Here is a 15,143-nt window from a genome sequence, read left to right as displayed (position 1 = left end):
ACGACCATAAAAGAGATAAGTTGCACATTGAATGGTTAGGACCTTACAGGATTAACGATGTGAAAACTCCTTATTACATTATTTCTATCGACAATGCTAAGAAAAAGATACGTGGTAACCGACTGAAAGCGTACTTTTTTCAGGATAATGCTGACCCTAGCACTAGTAATAATACCCTTAATTAGATGCCTTGAATTCACGGGATAGGAATTACGCTTTGTAAACAAACCCAACCAATTCACGATCGAAAACTACAACATGATTACGCCTCTGAAATTGTTAGCTTCCCGAACACTAACAAATATTGTAAAATTGCTATATTTAAAATTAACGAAATAACTTTTGTACCATTACATGCAGAAAACCAATTCATAATGATCCCTAAAAAAAGGGGGGGTAAACATATCCTTCGATCTACATTTAAATAATTCCATTCTACTAAGATCTTAGAGGACCAAGATCAATCTAACCAGGGGGGTATGTCACGACCGGCTCACTTTAAAATCGGAGATAAAGATGTGGCGGCACTCGGCGACAATGTATATCGCTGAAGTGCCTAATGAACCATCAACATCCCAACGGTCCTTCCACCGAAGACTCTAGAAGAAAGAGCGCGTGGCAACGGCCGCGGACGCCTGGCAAATGCGTGGACGGTGGGGATGTTGAGGGATAACAAAAGAAAGCGATCGGATCCGATCGAAAGTAAAAAATCATAAGAGCTTCAGTCTTAAAAGGTCACGCTTAGAGCTCGGAAGTAGATTGCAAAACCAAGTGTTAGAAGAAAAATAAAGTTTCTTTTTTTTATTCTTTTTTGTTGTTCTTTTGCATAATTTTACGTGACACTAGCAACGTTACCCTGAGACTGAAACAACTGCCTAAACCAACGTCGGACGTGTACCGCTTATGGTCTTTCCTCGACGCATTCCTTTGTATATGCGCTTTCGAAGACCTTAGGCGGTTGAGAAACCGAAGACCAGATGTAGAGTTTTCTCAGAAGTGACGATCACTTCAACACTAATTAATTTTAAAATGATACTTAATTATCGATAGATAGTGCATTTTATGTTTATAAACGTGAAAAAAACAATTTTCGTTTCACCGAACTATGGTTATCCCACAATATATGTATCATTAATATATTATAAGGAACTATTCGAATATACGTACAAAATCGTTTTTATGCGTATTTTTACATACAACTTTCATTTACTTTAAATTATTCCAAATTTGAGGATAAAATTATGCAGACTATATACACAGAAGAAAGGGGATTAATTTTACCATATACTTCATTTGAAAGAAAGTTGCGTGAACTTCTCATGACGTAAAGTGTAAAAATTTAATAGAATGTAGATACAGTTTTCTATTATCGTTACAGATAAGAAATTTGTTAAACACTGATAAAGTTAAAGCCATTAATAGTGGTTGCAGCAAAGATTTGTTATTAATTCAAGATGAATAGGTTTCAAACAAAAAATTCCAGTTACTACTTATAGATTTGATTTTATAAAAAAAACAAGAAATTAAAAATTTTATAAAAAAGTTTATTCGCATTAAAAATATTATATTTTATCGCATATCAGAATTTTAGATCTTACGTTTAAAATAGTTTTTTTTTACCTTTTTTTGCTTGTAAAGTTATTACATTAATAAAAATGTCAGGATCGGGTTAACTGAATTGATCGTGTAGTAAAATATCGATCCAAATATCTTGGAATCATTAAAAAAAATGCTTTTTTTATTGTGAAAAAATGGTACTTTATTACCGTTAATCATTTAACTGTAATATTGGCTATAATATTTAACAATAATATTTCTAGTACATCAACATTAATATACGTTCTAAATAATATGTGAAGAAATTTGAGGTTAGGTTGGAAGATATCTACACCGGAAATGACGCCTGCAAAGCTTCGCAGAACAACTTCGTATCCTCGTTCCTTTAAAAAAAAGTCACACGTTAGTATTACATAAAAGTACCCCTTCAAAAGACATTTCATTTCTGGAAATCTATACGTTTATTATTGAATTCAATAAGATTCACTTGCTTACCTGCTCCTCGAATATTTTGTACTATTGTCACCTCCTCCTCCTAAATAGGATGCATCTATAATATGCAATGCAGGTACTTTTTGCTGATGTATAAACTCCTTAGTCATACCATATACAACTTCTGCGTATACATGTGTATTTGGTGGTAATTTTATGCCAATGTCATCGTCTCGAACCCAAGAATTCTTTATATATCTATATACGTTATTCCTTCCCATGCCCATATAAAATGTAGCGTTATTCTTGTCATCATGGGGCCTTGGCTTTGTACCACATGGAATACAAAACCAGTCATTTGGTGAACAATAATGCATTTTGAATGTTAAATTCCATCAATTGTGCTTGACTAATAGTAAGGAATGAAGTATCTTTCAAAAGAGTATTCTATTTATCTTTTGGTTTCATGTGTCTTGGGGTTGTTCTAGTTTCATCAGGAAGTTTCCAATACTCCTGACATTGTTTGCGCACATCAGCTTGTTTTGTCTCAACAAGAGTATTATCCTCGCAAAATGCAGCCTGTTATCTGTTTTCTGCTCAAATCTTTGTTAGAAGCACGTAGATATTGAACAAATTGTTTCTCGCTTTTTAATTCATTATATGATACTAATTGTAAAACGTTGTCATTTCCACCACCTTTTAAAAGCAGACGATTAACATGCTTCAGATATTCCACAACATCTTGTGTCCCACTTCGTTTCGTCTAACATATTAAGTAACGTTCTGAACTTGCTGGACCAGAAGAGTTTGGTGTAAAAATACAAACTTCTTCAAAGCAGCGATACATTAAATTAACTAAACCAGCACTAAAGGGTGTAAGATGGTCAAATAATTTTGTCACAAAATAACCACCCTCTTACAATCATCAATGCTATTACACATTGACAAAGATACAATAATATAAATTAACACCCCCTCCCCTTCCCTCTCATCCCCCCCCCCCAAAATCCCACAACGCATAAAAGTAATACACCGAGGAGTCCTGTTTTGCGGCCAAGTTTCAGGACAAAATACAACACACACAAGAATACACAAAAATCACGCACCAATGCGACTTAAACCCAAAAAAAAACAAAAAAATAAACGCAAAAACCGAAAATCCACGACACATATTAGACCATGGCTACGTCGTACCGACGCGTATCGGTACTTTTGCCTAAACACACTATACTCAATTCATTGTTTATTGTGAATCTCAAAAATGTACAAAAAATCAAATATTGGCTAAATAAACTATTTAAAAAAAAAAAAAAAAAAAACATTGACAAAGATACAGTTGTTTTGAAAGAATTTCTTGTACATTATCTTGTCCTTCTACAGAAAATCCCCCATCAGACATCATAAAATGTACTCCTTTGCCATGGGTGTGCTGCTTTATAAGATTCGTAAATGCCTCTTGATTATCTGGGTCAAAAACATCACCATTTTCTTTTAGTCCATATTATGGATGAAATGTTTCACAAGGACCCGCATTAAAATCTGCTAATTTGAAATCATTTTCATTCTTTAAAGTAAGACCAAATCCTTTAGCACGTCGTTTCTTTCGCCATAGAACATATTCACTAAAACCACCTGGTCCAGCACAAACATCTGCAAACTATAGCAGCTCATTCTCCCCCAAACCTTCTGGTTTAATAAACATAAAGTTACATGCCCTATATATATTCGCCATTTTAACAGCAGCACGACTTAAGAATAATGCACCACGAATTGATTCATAAGAATTACAACGTGTCCTTGCTCGATGCACTTCAACGTTATCCAAATGACCGAGTACTGTTTTTGCATTGATAATATTTTGCACTCTATCTTCACAACGGAAATCAATTTCATCATCTATGATCAACTTTTTAGGTCCCTGATGTAACCAGTCCTGCATTTCTTCCAACGTAGGCGTATTGGAATTTGGATTCCTTACTCATTTCACGACTTCCACACACATTATTACTTCCTCTTCAGGATTCCATTTATGACCTGAAGCTTCATGTCCAGAAACAGGTTGCTGTCTACGACCATGCTGTTTAGGTGCTTGAACTGGCTCTGAACGGCCTTGTTTATTTTTTCCAAGACCGTAGCCTTCTTTATTTTTTTACTGCCCCGTCATCTATATTAACCCGACAGCACAGTATAATACTTGAATTCGTTCTTCCCCAAATGTAGAATTTATGTACGTCAACAATATATATATAATGTACAACAATTTATTATAATTTATAATACAGTTTATATTAACATGTAAATTACATTAATTTTCTGACGAACGGAATTTGAGAAAGGTAAAAATGGCGACCAGTGCCGCCGATGCGGTAATAACCCTACATCCGGTTGACGGCAACACGCAAAGGCGTCCCCACACAATGACGCCCACGTTTCAAATACTTTGTAGAAATTTTAACGTTTCAGTGGAAAACTTGTCGTTCTTATAATATCCATCTGACAGAGATGTACAATTTATGATAGAATAACACATGTAAATTTCGTAGCTGAGAATTATTGGAAGTTTCTCATTTAATTCATAATAGCAATAATCTTTTCTAACGATATAAGCCATTTATTTATCGTCCTGGTTTGTACTATGACATTTATATTGTAATAGCAATGTGAATATAAGGCAATCTGAACGCAGAAATACTATTTCAAATCATTTCGCCCATATTCCTTAAGTTGTTTATAAATGATTCGTGTATGACGTGTGTTCTTTCTGTCCATACTCCGGCGAAAACATAACTTTTATTTAAACGAAATCAACTGTGTCATAGAATCAATCGCGTAGAGACGATATCGCGACATAGCGCTTCAGCGAGAGTCGTAAATTCCCGTTACGGTATTTACATACTTATATATATTTAATTTAGTCCAAATATATTTGACTGGTTACAGCAGGAATCGGTCTTGTTATTTTATGATATTGATCGTCACACAGTCCGCCATATTGGTGACTCCGACGTGATCTGAAACGAAGCATGACAAACGCTAACGACGGTATAAAAGCCACGCATAGTGTTTCGATGACTTCGCCTCCGTTGCAACCCGCGAACATTACCGTACGGTTCGCCTTATCAGAGACGCAAATCGACGCTGCGTATATCACGTACGACAAGCTAATATTCGCGACCTTCGCTAAATGTCTCGGCGATCAACTCCTCAAGCAAATTGGGGGCGACACGACGGACCCTCCTGCCACCGGGCTGTACGCGAAACTAAATGCCGGAATCATCCGCGTTCTTACGGACTCCGATAGCAATAGGGTATAGAAGTTGGTTGAAAGCGTAGAGATGGGCGATATGAAGCTGCCTCAATTCTATCAGCACTTAAGAGAACTCGCTGGCCCCTCCACGTCAGATAATTTCGTCCTCTCGTTGTGGAGGAATGGACTCTCTGTCCTCATCAGACGCATCCTGGCCGCCGTTGACGACTCAAATCCAGACAAATGGGGGCTCAGGTGAGTGCCGTGAGTGTTAATCATCGCCCACGTCGGCGATGGCGATCGAGAGGTAGAAGTAGCTCGAGGTCGTGAGAGAGAACGTACAACTCCGGCCAGTGCTATTACCGTCAAACATTTCGGGATTGCGGGCAAAAATGCCGATCCCCGTGCATTTGGAAACAGGGAAACAAGAACAGCCGTCCGTAAACGCGGCACAGGTCCTTCCACTAGCTGAAAATATTCCGTGACGATGTATCGACATCTGGCAAAAATCTTGTCCGAAGAATAGGATCTTTGTGTAGCCAACCACGGGACAGAAACCGTAGGTAAGGTTACTGTCGAGTGCCGCACCAATTTTAACCGGATTTATTTTGCATAATCTTGTGGAAATATTAAAAGGAAGTATCTACCTTGCTATTTGATATAAAGCGAAACCTCGATGCGCGATATTCTCCCTATTTGCGCAGCCTACAGCGCACATCTGTCGGTTTATACAATATGAACACTGGTTCCATTCAACTCAACGTATGTCTGCTGCTATTGGAGGTATATCGAAAGGTATGTAGGCCACGCAACAGGAGGAGGTACGTAGGTAAGTGAGGGCAATAGATGTTGCTTATAATTGGATAATAAGAAGATTGGTGGACTAAAAAGGGTCTTAGCCGCCGTCGAGAGAAAGCCGTACCGGCTTTCGTGCCAACCGTGCACTCGCTCTGACATGTGAGTCTCCGGACGGGCGACAATGACTCTATCGAAGAGCTTGCCTACTTCAGGAGGCGACCCGTAATGGGCCTTCCGGCAAAGCCACATCGTCCCGGAATTCTCGGGGGTTACCTCCAGCCCCAAGCCTTTGATCGCGGCGTCCGCGCAGGACACCGCCATTTACGCCAGACGGGCGATCGTCATACCAGTGGCAACGTCTCGGCTGCGTAGCATGTCAGCACCGAGTCCGGGGGCATCGGTGCGCGATGTACCGTGTCGTACGCGATGTCCCACAGCAACGGGCCCAGTACCGAACCCAGCGGGACACCACGGCACACCACCCTCCCCATCATCCTTCCGCCCCACTCGGTGTGGACGATGCTACTGACCCGGAGGAAGGCCCAGACTACAACCTGCAGGTAAGCGGGCACCCGATAGAACTCGAGGCCTATCCTGTACCAGGGGTTGCAGTTGATGGCGTTGACCACATCTAGAGACACAGCCAACGCTACGTAACCCTGCCGCACGGCCCCCTCGACGAAGTTGCGGACACGGACTAAGGCATCGGCCGTAGACCGCCCCTCGGGAAGCCAAACTAGCTGTCGTGCAGCCCCGGAGCACGTCGATACAGATGTGACTCGAGTCGGGCAGCCACAATCCTCTCCAACAGCTTGCCAGCCTGATCCAGCAGGCACACAGGCCAGAATGCGGAAGGCGAGTCCCGGCGAGCGGCAAAAGGACCATCCGTCCCTCCTTCCATAGGACAGGGTACTCGCCCCGTGACAGGCATCTGTCAAACAGGGTTCTCAGCCTTGGGGCCAAGACTCCGGTGACCTCCTTCCATACGCGGGCCGGAATCCCGTCGGGAACCGAGGTCTTGCGCTCTCCGATCTTCCCGACAGCTCCGGCCAGCTCATCCTCAGTGATCGCGGATTCCGGGCTACAGCCACCTGCGGTGTCCCGTGGTTCCTTCCCCGGCAGCGGTAGCTCCCGCTCTTCGTTTGTCCTGCCCTCCTCCCCGTTCTCCGCACCCGGGAACAAGGCCCCGACGACTTCCTCCAGGAACTGAGTGTTCATGTTCTCCGTCGTAGGGGGCAACCAAGGACGGAGCTTGTTCAGCACTATTCTATACGGGCGTCCCCAGGGATCGGAGTCGAGGGTGGCCAGAATCTCATCCCAGGCTCGTCTCTTCGCCTCTTTGATGGCTTGCTGCAGAGTCCTCCGCGCTTCAAGGTAGGTGTCGTACAAAGAAGCCACTGAAGACTCATCCCCTCGTCGCCTACGCCGAGATCTGGCATACCGGTGCAGGGCGCGGATGGAATTCCGGCATCTTCCGCGGTACGGTCACCTTGGCGGGGAAGCCTCGAAGTGCATCCGCCATCTTTTGGGCCAGTCGCGACGGTTTGCTGCTACCGTCCTGGCCCGCGATCTCGAATGTGAGGGCATCCCTAACCGCTCTCCTCTGTATCATCTTTGCGATGCGAAGGTCGGAGAGATTGATCTCCCTCCTGACCATCGATATTGTGTTTCTATATGTAAAACCGCAGCCATCCCTCACGGTGAGCGCAACCCCGGCGTCCTGGGGGGGGGGGGGCGACGGGAACGGCCACGCATATTTCTTTTACGCGCGTCCCGCTCGCAAGCGTTTCGCCCCTTTTCGCTCCTGTCGTTGTTCTTTACTCCCGTTCCCTACGCGGTTTCTTTCCCCGTGCCTAGGGGGGCTGGAGGCAGGGTGGCCACCTCGGCGAACGTCCTCCCCTTTAGTCACTTACAATTATTGTTGTTGCAATCCACAGTTCCGGATGCCGACATCCCTGTTTGCCGCGATGGCGACTTCCGTTCCACGAATCTCACGTTACTCGATGGCGCGAGGATCGCCTGAAGGAATTGCGCTTCTGGCCTTCTGCCCTTTCGTCTTATTCCTGCCATTCCTCTTCTTGCGTCAGTGACGTAGCCTTCTGTCTCGTCGCTCGACGACTCGGCAGTTGAGCGCGAGGTGTCACTCGCAGGCCGCAGACCGGATGACACGCTTCGTGGCAGTGTCAGCAGCCGGGGGGATCGCATGCTTACGTGCTATCTCACGCCACTATTCCTCTGAATTGCGGAGGAATATAGCGTTGAGGTCCTCGAGAAGATCTCCGCGTTCTATCGGTCCCTTTCCGTTTCATCGCTCCCCGTCCGAACGGAACGGCAGAGACGGCGTGACTCCAGCCGCGAGTGCGGCGGAGGTAGGTGTGGGGGTCCCATAGTCCCCCTCGCTGGGAACTTTCCTTTTGCCTCCCTCGTTGTGGTGATCGCTCCCGCTCGCCCCACCCCCTTGCACCACCGCGGTCAGTCGCACCATCGTCTTCTGGAGACGACTGATCTCACTCTCTAGAGAGCGCACCCTATCCTCAAGATACGCAGCATCCGCGTGTTCTTGACCGTTGTTCGATCTCACGTCCTTGTCGCTAGTCTCGGTTCCCACGGATACATCCATATACATGTCGTCATCGCCAACACCGCCGTCGCGGTTGCGGAGGCGGCAGAGACCGTCCACCGTCGTGGCGGCAGCGGAGGTGTCCACTGTACGCTGCTGGAGATCAGCGCCTGACGATTTCGTCCTCCGCGAGGCCTACCTTAACCGCCTCACGAGTGCGCCCCTCATGTTACTGGAGAGGGAGGCGATCCTTTCGACCACTTCCATCTCATTCATAATCCCGGCCGCCGCGGGATCTTGGTCGGAGTATCCGTTTTCGTGCATGAGTGTATCAGATGATAAATTATTACATTTTATCAGATTAAATTATTTGATATAGGAAAATCGATCATTTTATTATATCATAAAATACAGCTTAGCACGCGACAAAACTAGGGTAAAGTTCTGTTTTTGTCATCAGTATCGCAACGGGTGAGTTCCTTAATTAAATAGAGGCATTACGGTTATTATTGTCGTACGTATACCGTCTTCTATTTGTAACACGGTTAACACTGTACCGACCGATAACCGATTAATCGGTTTATTGTCGCCGACGCTTACCGACCGGTAGTCCATTAATCGGTATCTTGTCTGCGACACTTACCCACTTTTTGTCGCCGACAATCTTTCTCATTATTCGAGCAGTAATTTGCTATTTAATACTAAGATACCTTGCTCGGTTCCGTCAGTTTCGTTACTTCGTAAGTTCCCATCGTTTTATACCGATGTGAAAAACTTACCGTTCGCAATGATCGAAAAGAATGGTATTGGAGAGTCTAAACCGAAACAGAGCCGGCGCCAGGGAGGATCTGTACCTGAGCTGCCAATAAAGCGTATTTTTCTTCGGTACAATCTCGTTAAAAAAGAATTTTATCATTTGTTTGGAAATGTTTATGGTCTCCACTTTCATTCGTACAACTTTGACATATAAAAAAAGCAATAAAGATAAAGATAAACAAACACAAAAACGAAAACAGAGACGACAGCAGAAGCTTAACGAAAGAATAATAGGATTAATAACAATAATTTAGTAAAACATTGCCCGATTTATTTTTTCCTTCACGTAATATAACATATACAGGCGCACGTGTATCTCAATGTAAACGACAAAACTGAATTTGTAATAATTCAATCATGAAAAAATTATACAATAGATTTTGATAACATTAGTTAAAATGTAATAGTCCGTTTCTATATATTATAATGTTTCTCAGTTTAATGTCATTGTTAATTTATATTATTTGAATCATAATAAATCATAATTATATCGGATTCTTTTTCGAATACATGTCAAGTCATGGATATTGAATGATCCAAAAAAAGGGGCGAAATTTAATACTCAGAAACGTGTAATGCATTTATCGCAAATATAAAATTGTATACTTTATATTTCATATAATTGATCGTATTTGATCGTATGAGATAATAACAGAAAATAAAAGAGGACACACACACACATCATTACGATAAATCGAATTGAAAATATCGTTTTCAGTATCAATATCTGTTAATGTTTGAGTACTTTGTTCGATTCTGATCTGCTGTGGTATGTTCTAATTTTCCTATCAGAGTTATATCTGTCATTATTAATCAAATCTGAACACGTTGTATATTGTACAAATATTTTATTTCTTTCTGTAATATTCGAATTAAATGTGTCGTTACGGAGAGTGTTATTCGTTATCAAAAATATAAAACTATTACAAAGAACGCTTATTCATAGAAGATTTCAATCCTCACGAAAGGTTTGGAATTATATCTAAGCACGATTTTATTTTTTATTACTTTTCTATTATTGCATAAGATTTGTTACGTGGGCCGACTCTCTACCTGAACCGAGCCTCACATCGCTGACGGGATGGGAGCCAGATGTCCGCACATCTTTATTGCATACCCTTAAGATTTTCAACGACCGAACATAAATCTTAGAAAACTCTAGCTAAAGTCTTTCAGTTCAAACAAAATTCTTTCTATGAGAGCGTTTTCTAAGGTTTACGGTTTCTGTCTGGAAAACACGTGAAAGTTAGTTTTGCACATGTGCGATGCTTCCTACTGTCAACTCTCCATCGACGGCGGCTAAGACCCTTCCTAGTCCATCGACAGTCTTAGTAACCAATAGAAACAATGTCTATTACCCTCACTTTCCGGCCAAAAACTGTCATCAACAAATCCGATGATTCCGTGCGTTAGACGCACCCCTCTTTAGGTCTCCTCCGACACAGCATCGTCACTTTCAAGTGAGTTCGTGGTCGTCGTCAGAGCAGTCAACCAGTCTATAACGGTACCACTCTAAAATCATTCCGTGTGACTGCATACATCGAGAGCTCTGACGAATAAGGTCGATTAATCCAACGAATTCATCGAGAGACATCGAAAAGTCGGGTAGAACTTCTCTGTGACACATTAACTGTACGTATCGCCAAATACATTGTGACGCTCATATTATTGTATGATTGATTGTTGAATATAGACGATATGTTAACCTGTCAACACAGTGTTATCTTCATTGAACCACCACTGTTATCTTAATCGAAACAAGGAGAACGACTACTTCGCGGCGTCGATTAGACGAATCGTAGCGAGAAGTTGCGCCTCTCGCTGACGCGTTTTCCTCGCGAACGATCGTAACGTTTCGTCCTTCGAGCCGGATACAGTGGTAAGTGAAAAATGCATACCAGTGACACCCACTATCATACAGCGCCACGTGGATCCAACATAATCAGCAGCGGAAGCGTTACCACTCCAGGGAAGTCAGTAACGTCAAGGGCCGTCACCTGGAAGAGGCATAATTCGATGGATGAAGAACGCAACCACGCAGCCTCTCGTCGCAACTGGACAATCGTCAACAAAACGATATTCAACAACTTCGATCTCACGACAAAACGCGCCAATTTCGCGAAGGATTACCTTCCTCACGAAACGTACGTCACCGACATTCCGCTGCACAGGGACAAGCGACAACCTGTAGTCGGAACAACTCCAGTTTCACTACAACACGAGTGATCTTCGGGAAAAATGCCTTCTTCGCGAACATCACCATATTCCGCTGCACAGTGACTAGCAACAGTTGAACTCACAGCTACAAGGTAAGCTCGTTCATTGCATTATCTTTACAAACCGCTATACAAATGGAAAAGAAAGACAGAATTATCTCCTTGCATCGGAGACAAGGTTTGCAAATTAGTCGATTTGCTTGCACATCCAAACGACTCGACGAATACTAACGATGCAGTCAAAAGAACAAGTCCATTTTACGGGGCTACCAGGCATGGATGTGCCGACTGTTGCAAAAGGAACTAGAACATTTAGGCGAGGAAACTAAGGAAACTTTGTTCCGTTCATCTTGTCCGCTTGGTAACCCTCTACGCATGCAATCCCATTAAGTAACCTTTCGTTCTTTACAGCTGTATCGAATGACGAAGAGAAAATATCACCCGTAATAAGCGTACTAGGAGCCGAATAATTTTTCAAAGACCTCGTCGTCCTACCCGGAACATCCAACATTTGTTTCAAATCAGGTGACTGTAATATGTCGAGTTCCATGTCACTTGGTTCTTTCAAGGACCGAGACAAATGGTTTACACGACGTACACGTTGTTTATGTATTAAGACCTTCATTCGACGACATACATTCTCATGTTGTTTCAAACACGAGTATAGCCAAAATCGTTTGCGACAACCTTTGCATTTGTGTTGTTTTTTCGATACATTGCAATTTATTTCAACATCGACCGGTAGAGAGTCTTTTTTTGATCTTATGGTCTTTACACAATGCAAAATCATGTGTCGCTTCAACAATGCCGACGTGTCAAACTTCTCATAACACAACATTCCCTTCGTTTAAACACAATATGCTGACGTAGATAGTGAGATAGTAACTTATTCATGGACGTGTAACGCGCGTTGCATATGCTCGACATGTAAATCGTATGGAACAATTTCATGTGCTCGCGCAGGTTCTCCTTCAAAGAAAACGATTTTTTACAAATATGACATTGAAATCTTTTCTGCCGATTGACCTTAAAGTTCTTCTTAAACTCGACCGATTCTTGTTGAGGTACGATTAATCTATGAGCGAAAGATTTTGCAAATTCATTGAATCGCTTTGACGCAATCGTGTCAGCTGTCAAAGGCAAGTTATCTGCCGAGCTTGTTTCACGAAAACCTTCAAATTCCTCATTCACATTTTGCAATACTGCTTGTTTGAAAGCTTCATTGTGTTCTTTTTCGTTTTCCTTTTCGTTTTCGTCTTCGTTTTCGTCTTCGTTTTCGTCTTCGTTTTCGTTTGACACAAAACTAGTAGGCTCCAAGAATTTGTCGCAGTTCTCCAAAAGGACCACACATTCTTTACGCTTAGACTCAGGCGCAGATCTTGTACTTTGATTAAAGATGTAGTGAGACTTGTTTTTTGTAGAAGATGGTCTTGATCTTTCAGAGGTCTTAAACTCCAATAAATCGTAAAAATCATATGAAGGAGAAGAACATCTTTTCACTGGCCTAAGGTTGTAAGACATATTGTGCGAGGTATTGGAGCTTTCAGATTCAGCTTTTATTTCGTTGCTTAATAAAGATGTCATTGTTTCTAAATTCACATGAGTTTGAACAAACAGTCTTTTCCTAACAGGAGATTCGATTCGCTTAACAGAAGTGGACATCTGAATAACTTCTGAAGCCGTTGATGTCTTGTTACTAAATGTCTCGAGCGTCGAAGTTGGAATAATAGTCGCAGTACCAGGTATATTCTCCGTATCGATAACTTTCCGGCTAACCCATTCGTCATTCGGTTTGTCTTTGTCCAGCGATATTAAGTCTGTAAGGACGGTCTGCGTCATCCTTTTCGAAAGTGTACCATGCGAATCGTTTAACCGTTTCGGATGCGTAGACTTGATCTTGCTGCTCGAACCCTTGGTGGGTGTATCGTTTGAACTATTAGGTGGTTTCAAAGATATATTTATTGAGCTAATTACATGTTTGGGGGAGGGACTGTGTGAAGTATTTGATTCTGCCTTTACTATACCATTCGAATGCTTCGACTTTTCTAACGATTCAGGAGATGTTTTCGTAATTTTTCTTTCACCAGAACATATTGCATTCTCATGCACATGGAATAAGTGAGATTGGACATGTTTTCTATAGGAAAACATTCGGTTACAAAAATTACATCTATATCCATGCGATTTTTTCGTGTAACATCGCGTCTTCAAATGACGTATCAACGAAATATGCGTAGTGAAGATCGCAGTGCAATTATTACACTTAAGTATGTTACAGCTATATAATTTATTATGCAGTTCCAATAAATTTTTAGTTTGAAAAGTTAACAAACAAACGTTGCAACTTATTCCGTTGTTTGAAGGTACTTTATGCTTACTTGTTCGTTTATCAGGTTCCGATTTGTTATTTTCTAAATAAGTACTTTCTTGAGGACACGCGGATTCTCCATTTCTACGATAAACGTCATCCGAAGATTCACCTTCAAACGTCGCTGTTTCATTTTCATTTCCTGTATTCGTATCAACTGGCGACGAGTCATCGCAAACCTCTGGATAGATTGGCTCTTCCTTTATGGTTATTGCATATTCAGAAGGCTGCAAAAAAAAAAAATACAAACCTAATGTAACATCCTAAGAAACGAAAAACCTATGAAACCATTCTAGTCTAGTAATCGAAGTCAATCGTGCCATAAATATTACGAGTAGAACAGAATGCTACGTATAGAGCTACTGAATTAGATACTAGAATGAACGGTTTATGACGCCATATTTATGAGTCAGCCAGACTCCACCATTAAAAGCATGAAATACGTAACTGCACAAATCCAGAATACTACATACATAACAAGAGAGGTGTAAATTTTATATAAATTTACGGTTCCATTAGAATTGTTAAGAAACATTTCCTCAACTCCTAACATTTACCATAGGGCAGGGCCGGTCGATATTTTCAAACTGTTATGTAGTGAATTCGACTATATTCAACTCTCAACTACATTCAAACGTAAGAAAAATCAGATTCGCAAACAATTCTTTTAGCATGGTTGTTTAACGTTATTTCATGAATGTATTCTTCCAGGTAACAAATTAGTACAAAGCAACGAGCAGTCCTTCTACATGTTTAGCAAATTGTATATTATAAATGATAAATAAAATGTACGACAGAGTAACAAACACTATGCAAAACTCTAAAAATTCCATATAATATGAGAATATAAAAAAACAGCTCAAAGTATTTACAAAAGTCACCATGAATTGTCTAAAATAGAAATATTTGTATCCAATTGGGTGGAAAATATTGTAGAATCAATTGCGATCAGTAACCGGTGTAAGACACAGTTAATGGTAGTATTTGGTCAAACAGAACAGTTTTCTGTTCTTTTATGAAGTATGTTGGCTTGCATCAATACAGAAAGTAATATATTTTCTTAATTGGTAAGCAAAGCCATTGGATATATATTAGGTATATACTGGTATACTGATGTCACTTCATGAGACTTTGGAGTCGATGCGTAGC

General features: G+C 41.6%; 1 pseudogene; it reads right to left on the bottom strand.

Annotated features, from left to right (window-relative positions):
• Positions 1-1,885: 1,885 nt before the first annotated feature.
• Positions 1,886-7,646, bottom strand: LOC132915828 (cap-specific mRNA (nucleoside-2'-O-)-methyltransferase 1-like; annotated as a pseudogene).
• Between the last annotated feature and the right edge of the window lie 7,497 nt (positions 7,647-15,143).

The sequence above is a fragment of the Bombus pascuorum genome, unplaced genomic scaffold (assembly GCF_905332965.1).
Source record: "Bombus pascuorum unplaced genomic scaffold, iyBomPasc1.1, whole genome shotgun sequence".
Taxonomy (NCBI): domain Eukaryota; kingdom Metazoa; phylum Arthropoda; class Insecta; order Hymenoptera; family Apidae; genus Bombus; species Bombus pascuorum.
The sequence above is the reverse complement of the archived record's forward strand: the minus strand, read 5'-3'. Positions and strand labels throughout refer to the sequence as shown.